This window comes from Camelina sativa, chromosome 11 (genome assembly GCF_000633955.1).
Source record: "Camelina sativa cultivar DH55 chromosome 11, Cs, whole genome shotgun sequence".
NCBI classification, from domain to species: Eukaryota; Viridiplantae; Streptophyta; class Magnoliopsida; order Brassicales; family Brassicaceae; genus Camelina; species Camelina sativa.
Genome location: NC_025695.1, coordinates 16,513,119 through 16,527,196, shown reverse-complemented (window position 1 = coordinate 16,527,196; position 14,078 = coordinate 16,513,119). Strand labels below are relative to the sequence as shown.

The 14,078-nt window shown below is 32.4% G+C and overlaps 1 long non-coding RNA gene and 1 pseudogene across 2 annotated transcripts; one reads left to right on the top strand and one right to left on the bottom strand.

Moving 5' to 3' along the window:
* On the top strand, positions 1,276-5,785 carry LOC104723594. Of its 2 annotated transcripts, none has more exons than XR_002034357.1 (6): positions 1,276-1,566; positions 1,748-1,939; positions 2,170-2,243; positions 2,601-2,669; positions 3,069-3,170; positions 5,697-5,785. It is a non-coding gene; the product is annotated as an uncharacterized LOC104723594 (long non-coding RNA). The 2 variants fall into 2 exon arrangements; XR_002034356.1 differs by lacking the exon at positions 5,697-5,785 and adding an exon at positions 3,256-3,352.
* Positions 5,876-14,071, bottom strand: LOC109125107 (annotated as a pseudogene).

Genomic DNA, 14,078 nt, shown 5'->3' with positions numbered 1-14,078 from the left:
TCATTTATTTAATTTATGTCCACATTTGCTTATTTCATCTGGATCATGTGCTTACTTAGCAAAGATCTTTACCTTTAGTAAAATTACTTAGATTTCCTATAAATTCATATTGTACCCTTTTGGTTCACTGAAACTTATGAGAAACAAATGAATTTTTTTTCTTAATGATTTCTTTCTTCCTCTCTGTTTTATAATGACTCTTTTGGTTTTGGACTCTTTTCCTCTGTTTTGTATGATTTTGACCACGAAAGCTCCTACATCTCAACTCTAACTGTGCTGACAAAAACTCGGATTTGTGTCAGGTGAAATGGATAGTTACTGAGATTGAAAAACTTGGTGAATGATTTGCCGGTTAGCCGACAAGGATCAACATACTCATGAACAGTATATCAGTTTCAGACCAGCTTAAGGGAAAAAGTGGGTCAATGAACACGGATGAGTCGACACCGTAATCCCGCCGATCTGCGCCGCCGGCAAAAACGGAGATTTGTATGCGTGCTGGCGCGGCGAATACTCTTAGTTTTTCAATCTGGTAATTGAAACATAATTTATTTATATTTTAGAAAGAATTACTCAGATATTATACAAAAACTAGGACCCGACCCACGACAAGGATCAACATATTATACATAATTTACAGCGCTGAGGAATATTTTAATTTTGTTAAAACGAATAATAATTTAAAAGATGTTATAGTATCTCTTTATTATATTGTCTATGTTTGTCAAATTTGTCACTATTTTTTTTAGAAATAATTAATTTAAACAAAACTTTCTTTGTGAGACTTGTAGATTTTGTATACCATTTGTTTAAAAGGATGGTATACAATCAAAAGGAACAAAGATGTTAATAAACACAAACATGTGATAAGATATAAATAGAATAAAAGAACATTTTACTTAACACATGGTTTTGGAAACACGATTACTGAAATATTAATTCACATGTTTGTCTTTATTAATACGAAACAACATCATAATAGTAATATGTATTTATTTTTTTACGCATCGTATACATGCGAAATCTATTCGCCAATGTTCTCACCATAGTGTATATAATTACTTTTACTTTATCACTTTTAAATGTGGTTTTGTAAAATGTATTCAATTTTGTGAGTAATTGAATTGGGCTGTATTTTAAATTGGTCCACCAACAAATTTGGGTCTGTGTTTAACTTTTTTTGGACATTTATGATGTGGTTTTCGGTGGGCTTTCTTTAAGGTTTTTTTAAAACAGCTATCTTATTATCTGGAAAGTGGTAGGTTTGTTAAACAATTATTGTACCCAATTTCTCATATTCCATCGTTTCATCTCCATTTTGTAATCGATCAATCTTTTCTTCTCCATCTACTCACGACCAATTTTTCAGAAAACAGGGTAAAATCAAATTCAATACTTCTTCAATCCACCGGATCTTCAAGAGAAAACTTTAAAATCGTAAAAAGAGAGAAGCTCTGATTAGTCGAATCAATTGGGGTTGTCTATGGAGATGATGGTGCTATCAATCGGATGATTCAGTTTTGATCCATGAGTTAAGCGACCCAATTTATCAACTCAATTGGATTGGTAAGTTGCTAGATATTATGATTCAATATTCTTTATATTTTGTCGACTTTACATGTCTATAGTCTTTCTGTACGGTTCTATATCTCCAATTCAGTTTTCAAAAGGATAATTGCTAATATTATAAATAGTATATATCATTACCGTATTTGATTAGTTGACATGTTTCCTGTATTTTATGCAGTACATGTGAAGACATCATAATATCCGTAAGATAAGTAGTTGTTTCTTAAAAACGTGTTTGCTTGTTTTATTTGGAAAAATATATCCTTACTGATTAATTTCTTTTGCAATTTAATCCAGGAAATCAAATAAGATGTACTTTCCTGTAACCCAGGTTATTACAATAGAGTGAAAGGACATGAAGCCATAAACAGTAAGCTTAATTTTTAAAGTTTTTAATTTTTGGTTTTAATTTCTGAACTTTCCAAATTGTGAACTCTCTATTACTAAGTTTTTTGTTAATGTGCAAATAATCGTGAAAGAAGTACATTAAGATAATTGTTTTGTGGCTTCGTATTGAATTGAAAGAATTAGAAAATGTAATATGTGAATAATTGGTAATATACTGACCAGGTGGAGGTTTTTCTTTTGATTCAATATCAGGACATTGTTTTACGTTTTTTGGCGGAAGAGTTATTGATAATAGAGGATAAGTTTTAGCAGAGCAAAAATTGAAGGTATGTCCTAATCTGTTTGTTTATTAATAATATGTTTCCTATGCTTCTTGTTCCTTTGATTGCTTGAAAATGAAAGATTAGTTTGTGTTTTTTTATAAATAATGACTAAATCTATAAGAACTTATTCTTTGTCATTTATTTGAGACTTGAAGGGAAAGATATTAAACTTCAAAACAGTAACAATAGATAACAGTAGATTTGAATTGTAAATTATAGTAAAGAGTTTGGTAAGCTTACTGAAATATCCGCTAGAACCATTTCAATGGTCTCTCCTGAAAAGACAGTGTTTTGCTTCCAAGAATGAATGATTTTCACTTGAATTCTCCATCCTGTTCTGAATGGTTTAATGGACTGCAGGTCTGTGATAGGCACGGGAGCGGCAGCCATTGGAGATGGTTTGAAAGAAGAAAGGAGAAAGTAAAGAAGGTATGGTGATTTTCGATTTGATTATGCTGATCGTATTTATAGGAAGATCTCACATAGTCTCCATTAGGTATCAGTTTATGGTATATTCGGGGAATGTGGGATAAAAATCTTAGTAGTTCATTAGGTAATATATTTTGTTGGTGCAGTTAAGGATTCAAAATATCTCGAAGTATGAATTAGGAATGAAACACATAACTCAAAATGCGGTTTCGTAAGATTTTGGATTAGTCATAGAAGATTGATATCTGTCTAATTAATTTTATTTGAATATCGTAATCAATGTATTAGAAGATTGATATCAATCAAATTGAATACCGTATTTCTCTCTTTAATGATATCTTAGATAATCTAATAGATAATCTAATGTAGACTTATCTAAAATCATTCTCTAATTTGCAGGTTTTTTTTCGGAAGCCCAACATAGCCCATTGGTATGTGAGGGAAGGTCGAAACAGAAGTTCCTCAATAATTCCTATCGGATATCCAATTTTGCATTTCCGGGTAATTTTTAATTTTAAACCCTGACTTAGTATATTTAAAAGTCACCTATAACCTTAATGAATTGTCTTAATACAAATTTCGACAGGGGCATTTTCGGGCTATGTGAAAGTTGTACTTCTCTTTTACTAATATAGGGATTAGTTTATTCTTAATATGTATATATTTTCTAAATATTGCTTAAATATTTAGTGCTTGTAATTATAATTTACTACTAGGGTTTATTTTTCGATTTTGATTAGAAAAATAATAAAAATACACATCAACAAATTAAAATACACATCATCTTCCATAATCCATGTCACTAGACATATTTTTTTTCCAGAATTGACAGTTTCTTCTTTATATAAAAAGAGAGGGAAACTAAAAGTTTTTTACTGTTCACAACCCGAAACAAAAAAACTCTCTCTCTCGTCGCCAAACCCTAATTCCGCCGGCGATACTCTGTCTTTCTCTACTCTCTCGCCTTCATCGCTCGCTATCCTCTCTCACTCTCTATCTCTTCGTCGTCGCTGTCTTGTTCGTTTCCGTCTAAACCACCCTCGTTTTCGAGTTCCGGTATGTGATGGCTGAGTTATAGTATTTACGGGAAAACTAAAGATCTCGTCGATTCATATGACGGCTGAGTTATAATACTTTGTGACTGAGTTATCACAAGAAATAATCTGAAAGCAAACAACTGATTTATATGACTTGACGGTTGAGTTATAGTATTCACGGGAAAACAAAAAGGCCTCGTCGATTCATATGACGACTGAGTTATAATGCATTGTGGCTGAGTTATCACAAGAAATAATCTGAAAGCGAAAAACGAAAGGTCTCGTCGATTAATATGATGGCTGAGTTATAATGCTTGACGGCTGAGTTATTACACAAAATAAAACAAATGTATTACAACAATACTACATCCTACATCTGACAAGTTTTCACATTGTGCCCAACTTGTTTGAACATGCGTGTTGCTTAAATACATATTTGTGTTTCTTTACCTAATTACCGGAAACAACAATTACCGGAACTGGATCCATGAAATAAAATGAAGAAGAATGAGGAAATTAATAAGAATGAGTGTAAGTAAGAAGTAAAGAACAAGGAGAAAAACAAGGGGAAGAACAAGGTGAAGAACACTTTTTAACCAGTTGAAGAACAAGAATCGAAGGAACGATGTTTCGTATTTCCGGAGAAGATGATGACATGGAATGCTGACATGGATGATGCGTCTGAAGTGGCAAGTCAGCCACCAAACGAACATGTAAATCAGCCTAATTAAATCAGCCATCAAACAAAATTATAACTCAGCCGCAACATGAATACTATTACACTAATTAAAAAGCAAAAAAATGGCTGCCATATTCAGCCGCTTAATGTCATAACTCAACTGAAAATTTGTAACTCAGCCGTATCGTTTATTATTAGCCGTAACTGAATGATATTCTAGTAATTAATCTTTCACTACTAATTCAGCCGTAAAACGGCCGAGTTTTCCGATAAGTCAGCTCATGGCGGCTGAGTTATAAAACTTAACCATAACTCAGCCGTAACCACATCTCATAAGTCAGCCGTTGTTCATAACTCAACCAGCCGGAAAAAGTTAATTCAGCCGTGTCGTAGTGATAACTCAGCCAAACTTTTGACAACTAAACCATCGTGTGAAAACTCAGCCAGATTTCATTAAGTTAGCCGTAACGCTTGGCTGAGTTATGCTCTAAGTCAGCTGTTCGCTGTATCTCAAATGTGTTTTCCATAAATCAGCCGCAACGTACAATAACTCAGCCATCATTACCTGTGTAATGCGTTACGACTGAGTTATTTAATACACGTCAGTGATTTCTGACGTGGCGTCTGACGTGGGAATGATATTTTTGTAATTACATTTTTTCCTATAACATAAAATAAGGACATGTTGGATATTTTGAAAATACCTGAAATATCCTAGTAATAAAAAATAGTTTTTTATGGTTTGGTAATATTACTTGAAATGTATAAAATCTGAATAAATCTCCCTATGTTTTAACATATTAGAGGATGATAGTGTATGTCGGTATAGGCTCATATTGTTTGCAATGTTTGGGAGCGAAATGACAAATTTTGAAAAGTGCTCTCTTGATCTGGAAGTAACATATCAACAAATCAAAGTAATTGTTCTGCTCTTAAACTACATACAGTATTTGAAGTCACTCTGACGTATTGAGAACGTATATAAGGTTTTATCATAAAGAATCAGATTCAGGGTGATTCTCGAAATTTAATATTTGTGGACTGGTCCTTATGTCGTCATCAAATCAAACAAAAATTCCAGAGAGATTTCTCACATTTTTTGATTAGATGTTATAATACAATAGACTTTAAAGTTCAAATGCTTTCTCAAGATGATGAGTTAAAATAATTTTGTTTAAAGGAGCAATAATAGTTGTTCAAGATTAAAAAGTTAAAGAAGAATTCCTAATGTGACATATATTACCTTCTTGCTTCTCTCATTGTGCTCTTGAATTGTAGTGACGGTCTCTAATACTTTGGCATAGACTGCAGTTTCATCAAGGGTGTGTCCAGGGCCGGTCCTAGGATTACCGAGGCCTGAAGCATTTTTTATACATATGATACAAACAATTAAAAAAAATACAAAAACTGCCGATTTGGAGAATTAAACCCGCGTCAAGGTACATGTTCTCGTACAACATAACCAACTTAGCTAAGAATTTGCTTCGTTATCTAGCCCAAATTTTTTGTATATATTATAAGGCGTAAAGCAGCTGCTTTAGGATTGGGCGGGGCCTGGGTGTGTCACTTTTATGATTCATCAAAGGGACCTCCGAGAATTGGAGTACCCCGCATTGTTCTATCTTCCAAGCCCTTTGGTTGACCTTGAACTCAAAGACAAGCTCGCTGGAAGTCACATCCATTTCGACTTCAAATATGTACAGATGCTCTGTTAAAACGAGAGATAGTGACATGTTGCTCTTACAACACGTAACACAAACGGGAGACCAAGTTTGATGGACACCTTCATTAACCAGCAAAACGCAAGCTTTAAATCTCATGGATGTAGGAAGAGGCTTCTCATTTAACTCGATTATCAAAGAACCTCCAGTAACAGATCGGTGAGTGAAGCATGCAGGCACTTCTCTGCCGGGTAAGACCGCATATTCACTAGTCGGTGTCTGGATGATGAGGTCTCTGGCTTCTTGATTCAATTTGAAGCACTTATCAAACTTGAGACGATCAATATCCAGATTTTGAAATGAGCAATCTAGTCTCTCCAGGGACTCACAATCTTCTGCACATATTCTACTGAGGGAATCTGGAATCTGTGGGAGTGATACCAGCTTTCTGCATCCCGTGAGCAAGAGTCTGCTAAGACGAGAGTTGATACATGAGGGAAGCTCTTCCAAGGACTCACAATCGTCTGCAGTTATGAGTACAATGGAATCGGAAATTTGTGGGAATGACACCAGCTTTTTGCAACGATAGAGCTTAAGTGTATACAGACGAGAGAATTTCTGGATCCATGGAGGAAGCTCTTGTATTTCTTTGTCACTCACGTGTAGGTGTGTGATGATGTCAAAAGCATGAGGATATTCCTTGAGTCTTTCACTGTACGACATCCACAGCTTAGTGAGACGAGACGACCAGGATTCTATTGATGAAGGGACTTCTTCTATTGCAGTTCCTGTGAGATCGAGAACCCTAAGGTTTGTGGAGATCTCAGGAAAAGTTTTTAACAGCAAGCAATCTTTGAGATTAAGTGCGTAGAGATATTCCAAATTGATGTTGTTCGGAAGAAACTCTAGCTTAGAGCATCCTTCTAAACTCAAAGTCTGCAACTTCTGAAGGTTTCCAATAGAAAAGGGAAGCTTTACCAGACTTGAGCAATGCCTAAGGTCCAAAAACTCTAGATTAGTGGCATTTCCAATCAAGGAAGAGAACTCCACCAGACTTGAGCAATGGCTAAGATCCAATTCTTTTAGATTGCTGAGATTACCAACAGAGGAAGTAAGCTCCACCAGACTTGAGCAATGGTTAAGATCCAATTTATGAAGATTTTTGGTATACCCAATAGTAGAAGGGAGACTTATCAGACTTGAGCAATGGCTAAGATTCAATTCCTGAAGATTTTTGGTATACCCAATAGTAGAAGGGAGACTGATCAGACTTGAGCAATGGCTAAGATTCAATTCCTGAAGATTTTTGGTATACCCAATAGTAGAAGGGAGACTGATCAGACTTGAGCAATGGCTAAGATTCAATTCCTGAAGATTTTTGGTATACCCAATAGTAGAAGGGAGACTGATCAGACTTGAGCAATGGCTAAGATTCAATTCCTGAAGATTTTTGGTATACCCAATAGTAGAAGGGAGACTGATCAGACTTGAGCAATGGCTAAGATTCAATTCCTGAAGATTTTTGGTATACCCAATAGTAGAAGGGAGACTGATCAGACTTGAGCAATGGCTAAGATTCAATTCCTGAAGATTTTTGGTATACCCAATAGTAGAAGGGAGACTGATCAGACTTGAGCAATGGCTAAGATTCAATTCCTGAAGATTTTTGGTATACCCAATAGTAGAAGGGAGACTGATCAGACTTGAGCAATGGCTAAGATTCAATTCCTGAAGATTTTTGGTATACCCAATAGTAGAAGGGAGACTGATCAGACTTGAGCAATGGCTAAGATTCAATTCCTGAAGATTTTTGGTATACCCAATAGTAGAAGGGAGACTGATCAGACTTGAGCAATGGCTAAGATTCAATTCCTGAAGATTTTTGGTATACCCAATAGTAGAAGGGAGACTGATCAGACTTGAGCAATGGCTAAGATTCAATTCCTGAAGATTTTTGGTATACCCAATAGTAGAAGGGAGACTGATCAGACTTGAGCAATGGCTAAGATTCAATTCCTGAAGATTTTTGGTATACCCAATAGTAGAAGGGAGACTGATCAGACTTGAGCAATGGCTAAGATTCAATTCCTGAAGATTTTTGGTATACCCAATAGTAGAAGGGAGACTGATCAGACTTGAGCAATGGCTAAGATTCAATTCCTGAAGATTTTTGGTATACCCAATAGTAGAAGGGAGACTGATCAGACTTGAGCAATGGCTAAGATTCAATTCCTGAAGATTTTTGGTATACCCAATAGTAGAAGGGAGACTGATCAGACTTGAGCAATGGCTAAGATTCAATTCCTGAAGATTTTTGGTATACCCAATAGTAGAAGGGAGACTGATCAGACTTGAGCAATGGCTAAGATTCAATTCCTGAAGATTTTTGGTATACCCAATAGTAGAAGGGAGACTGATCAGACTTGAGCAATGGCTAAGATTCAATTCCTGAAGATTTTTGGTATACCCAATAGTAGAAGGGAGACTGATCAGACTTGAGCAATGGCTAAGATTCAATTCCTGAAGATTTTTGGTATACCCAATGGTAGAGGGAAGACTGATCAGACTTGAGCAATAGCTAAGATCCAATTTCTGAAGATTTTTGGTACACCCAATAGTAGAGGGGAGCTTCACCAGGCTGGAGCAACATTCGAGATTCAATTCCATAAGTTTGGTGGCAGTTGAGAGATCAGGAAGCTCCTCCAAGTTTTTAGAAAAAGTCAAATCCATCCACTTGAGATTTGGAAGCGGCTGTACAGACAAATAATAAGAACATGTATGTATATCTACACTTAATCAAAAAAAAAAAAATTGTACAGTTTGATCTAGGCTGGGCATAAAATCCGTATCCGAATACCCAATCCGGAACCCGACCCAAAAAACCGGGTTCGGGTTGAGTACGGGTTTGCCTATAAAATCCTATTGGGTTCTATTTTCTAATACTCGTGGGTTTGGGTTAGGGTCGGGTAATACCCGGTACCCGTTTGGGTACCCATTAAACCCGAACATATAAACATATTTATAATTTTTATCATTAATATAATGCAATTACCCCAAAATTATGATTATAATTTTGAATATTTCATTTAGTTTTATACCTAAATATCAAAAATAATCAAAATATCTAAAATTTGTAATCCAAACCGATCTGAACCCGATAGTACCCAAACCGAACCGAATCCATATATCTAAAAATACCCAATGGGTTCTATTTTTCTAAACCCGTTTATCCGAACCCGAATGGATTACCCGAATGCCCAGCCCTAGTTTGATCAGTCAATTTATTTAAGAACATGTAGTTATATCTACACTAATCATGTAGAATTTTCTTAATAAAACTATGTTAAGAAAAAACAGTTTATTTGAAATTAATTTAAATTTTAAGAGAAAAAAAAATACTTACTTTAATTCCTTCCCACAACTTCTCAAGTTTGCTGAAACACAAGTCTACTTCAACCAGGAACTCGGAGTTGAAAACAGGAGGCAAACATGTCATCGGAAAATACTTCCACTTTAGTAATCGAAGTTTTCGAGGCATATACTCTAAACCACATGGTAGATGTAATGTATCCTCCATACCCCCCCCATAATCTTAAGAATTGGAGATTAGTCATTCCTTGAAAGGCTCTCTCACTTATCTGGAAATTTTCCTTGACCCTAATCGTGCTAAAATTGAAATCTATGCCCATGACACTTCTACTAGCCTGAAAAAGGAACACAAATAATAAGAGAATGTTCATTATCAAATAAACTCGATTTGTTGGGAGATATGTCAAAACTTACTTGTACATCATCAGTGAGTATTTCACAAATTTCTTTTGCATCAACCAAATATAGGCGTTGTCCAGGCTCACGAACAAACTGTTTACGAACTATATCTCTACCTAGTTGGACTAACAGATTGTGCATGGTTATTCTACTTCTATCATCTATAGAGATGAGAGATTTCTCTGCTAATACGTTAAACCCGTGCCTCACATCCAAGAACATCTCTGCAAGATGCTCTTCCACTTTCTCAATCACTTGATAATTAAAAAAGCAGGCTATATGAAGAAATATATATTTGTTTTCGTCATCTAAGGCATCATAACTGAACTTCAAAATGCTTTGAATATCGGCGTGAAGGCTAGTCCTTAACCTTGGTAGTTCCTTTGCCCACTCCCGCTTAGACATTCCTCGAAAATAAGAGCCCATAACCCTTAAACCCAAAGGGAGTTTACCAGCAAGTTCTGTAACTTCCCAAGCAAGTTTTTCAAAACCATCTTTAGGGAACTTTTGACCAAAAGCAGACGTGCACAAGATTTGTAGAGCCTCCTTAGGTGGTGGAAAATCCACTTGGTAAATATGGTTAATCCCATGTCTCCTAAAAAGCTTTCGATCTTGACTTGTGATGATAATCCGACTCCCAGGACCAAACCACCAAGTTTCTTTCGCCATGGCATCTAGTTGCATCGACTGGTCCACACCATCAAGAACAACAAGAACTTTCTTGTCTTTTAGCCTGTCTTGAACAACTCCCAAATGAGAAATCTTCATATCATCCTGGTTGGTTATTTGAGACATAAACTGCTGTTGTAAGTGCAACTTTGCACTGTAGTCATCGGAACAAGGTCTTGTATATTTTGCTTCGATAGATTCCATAAAGACACTCAGTTGAAAACTGTTGGAGAGATTGTTGTACACAACTCTAGCAATGGTGGTCTTCCCAATCCCAGAAGGACCCCAAAGCCCAATCATCCTCACTTCATCTGATTCTAGGCATAACAATGGTTCCATCTCCTCCAAATGAGCTTTCATACCAACCAACTCGTCCAAATCACTTGGTGATACTGAATTATTCAACTTGTTGGAAATATCAGTAGAGATTTGTTTTATCGTAGCCGCTTCATTATCCCTAACAATATTATAAGAGATCACTACATCGATTAAACAATTATAGAAAAGCTATAAATATATACAACTACAAAGTAGCCCACACGATGCGTGGTTTATGTATGTATTAACTTAAAATTAAAAAATGAAGTTTCTATTCAATAATATATGAAACTTACAGATGTAATTGTTAATATATGTCTTGAAAAATAATATTCATAATACTACGGTTCAACTACAATTTATAATATATATATATATATATATATTGTATTGTTTTATAGAAGGGTCATGAAAAAGGAAAGTTAAAGTACATATTACTAAATATTTTTGATTACAATATATTGTTGAAATTATTTAAACAGTATGTTACTATAGTAATAAGAACATTACTTATAGCAAAATCAACTATATATGGTATTTTCGTTAAATAGTTAAGATAAATTATGGCTTCTACTGGTAACCATTAGAGGAACAAAAGGAAAATTAATAAAAAGAACAATGAGGAACAGAATAAACAATTTTTGAGGAATGAAAGGAAGAGATGCAGAGAAAGAACAAAATAATAACTGGTAACCAAATAATAACAATATTTTTAAAAATATATTAAATATTAAATAAATCAGTCAATAAAATACTAATACTATTTTAATGTATATAAAATAAATTTTACATTTGATTTTAAAATAAAATATAATTTAAAATATTTTTAGTTTTTATTTACGGTATACACATTTTTTAATTTTATTTTACTATTCATACAATTTTCAAATAAAGCTTTCAAATTAATTTAATATGAAATTTTGTATAAAGTATATTTTTCTGCCAATATACTGTGAAAATATGAATATTATTGTATTATAAAATTAAAATATTATTAATAAACATAATTTTTATTTATTTTAAAATAAAAAATGAAATTTAATATTTATTCTTTTTTTTGTTCTATTTGTTCCTCATCAATTTTGGGGAGGAACATTTTTGGTCTAGTGTTCCTCATTTTATGAGGAATGTAGAATAATGATGAGGAAATAATATTCTTTGTAAATGGTAAAAATTTTGAGAAATAAAGAGGAATATCATATTCTTCTTCATTCTTTTCCTAAATTTTGGTTACCAGTTGGAGCCTATATTTTTTTCTTTTTTAGAAAAATCAAAAACTGATAAGTAGTCTAGGAAAAAAAATAAGATCTTACTTAATTATTTTGATAGATAATTTTATGTTGTCCTATATATTAATTTTATTTTCATCATCTAACTAGTAATAGTTAACAAAAAAATATTTTTATATATGATAAGCCAATTTTAAAATAATTTATTAAAACGATATCACAAAACAAATATCTTATAATATAAGTTTAACCAATTTTATAAAAAATCATTGAAAAAAAACTGTGTGAAATTTAATATATTTTTTTATTTTCTATATATTGTCTCTATTTCTAATCATTTTAATATAAATAGTATAATTAACAATAAATTAATTTTTGAAATTATTATTTTCTGTTATATCAAAGGGTGATAAAACAATTATGTTATGATACCATTATGTTTTTTTTAGTACATATGTTTTAAAGACAATTAAACTGTAACTTATAAATTACTATTAAATACAAATTTGAGTAGTGTATTTAATACAATATATATGATTATTGAATATAATGTGAGTTTTTTATATATTAGAAAATCTTTTATATTTTTAAATTAGTCTATCATAAATTAATTTGGTTTCAGTTTTTATTTTAAAATGTATGAAACCATTTTATAGTAATAGGACAATTAGTTACAGCAAAGTTAATTAAATTTTATCTGTTCGTTAAATAATTAAGATAAATTAATTAATTTATAATTTCTTTTTTCGGAAAAAAAAAAATCTGATAAGTATTCTAAGAAAAAAAAATGTAAGACCTTACTTTGATAGATAAATTATGTTGTCTTATATATTAATTTTATTTTCATATATAAAAGTAATACTTAACAACGAATAATTTTATAATATGATAAGTCAATTTTAAAATAATTTATTGATACGATATCACAAAACAAATATCTTATACTCTAAGCTAAGTCTAACTAATTTTTTATAAAATTCATGAAAATAAAAGTGTGTCAAATTTAATATAAATATGTTTTTTTCAATAAATTGTCTCTATTTCTAATTATTTTAAAATAAATAGTATAATTAACAATAAATTAAATTTGAAACTATTGTTTTCTGTTATTTCATGGGGGAGATAGAACAATTATGTTATGATACCATTTTTTAGTACATATGTTTTAAAGACAGTCAAACTGTAACTTATAGAACACTATTAAATACAAATTTGAGTTGTGTCTTTAATACATTATATATGATTATTGAATATAGTATAATATATGTATATATATAGATTAGAAAATCTTCTATATTTTTAAATTAGTCTATCATAAATTAATTTGGTTTCAGTTTTTACTTTAAAAATATGAAACATTTTCTGTTCTTATTTGGTTTTAATTTGTTTATATTTTTTAGTTGGGTTGATCAGTATTTTTTTTTTTAAGTTCTATGGTATATGATTTCGTTATGAAATATATTAGATGCTAAAACTAAAAAATGGAAGGAATATATTTTTTGTAACAATGTTGAAAAAAATTTCAGAAAAACAAACTATAAAACAATTATCTTTTTTTAACAAACTATACACCACATAAGATACAAATAAAATAAAATCAAATAAAAAAATAGAATGTTAAATTTATAATTAATCAGAATGACATGTGTCACTGTTAAGCAAAGTTAGAAAAATAGAATGCCAAATATCACACTGTTAAGCAAAGTTAGAAAAAACTTAAATTATTATATAAGATTAGATATTAGTTTAAATGGAAATAGAAAACAACGAACCAGTTGTTTGAATGGTAACCGGCGATTGTGGCTACTTTTGCCAAAGCTTGTCTCCATCTCCCAATGTCCTGCTTTGTTTTACCGGCACAAGTTTTTTTGAATATTTTCCCAAACTCTCCGGTTAGTTTTTTAACATCAGACGGATCCACTTTATAGAAAACAACCATCACCATTTGACCCAGTTCTTCCCTGCACTTCATAATCTCTGCCAATTCGTCAAGACACCAACTCGAAGAAGCGTAGTTTCTCGAGAGTAAGATAATTGCGATCTTGGAT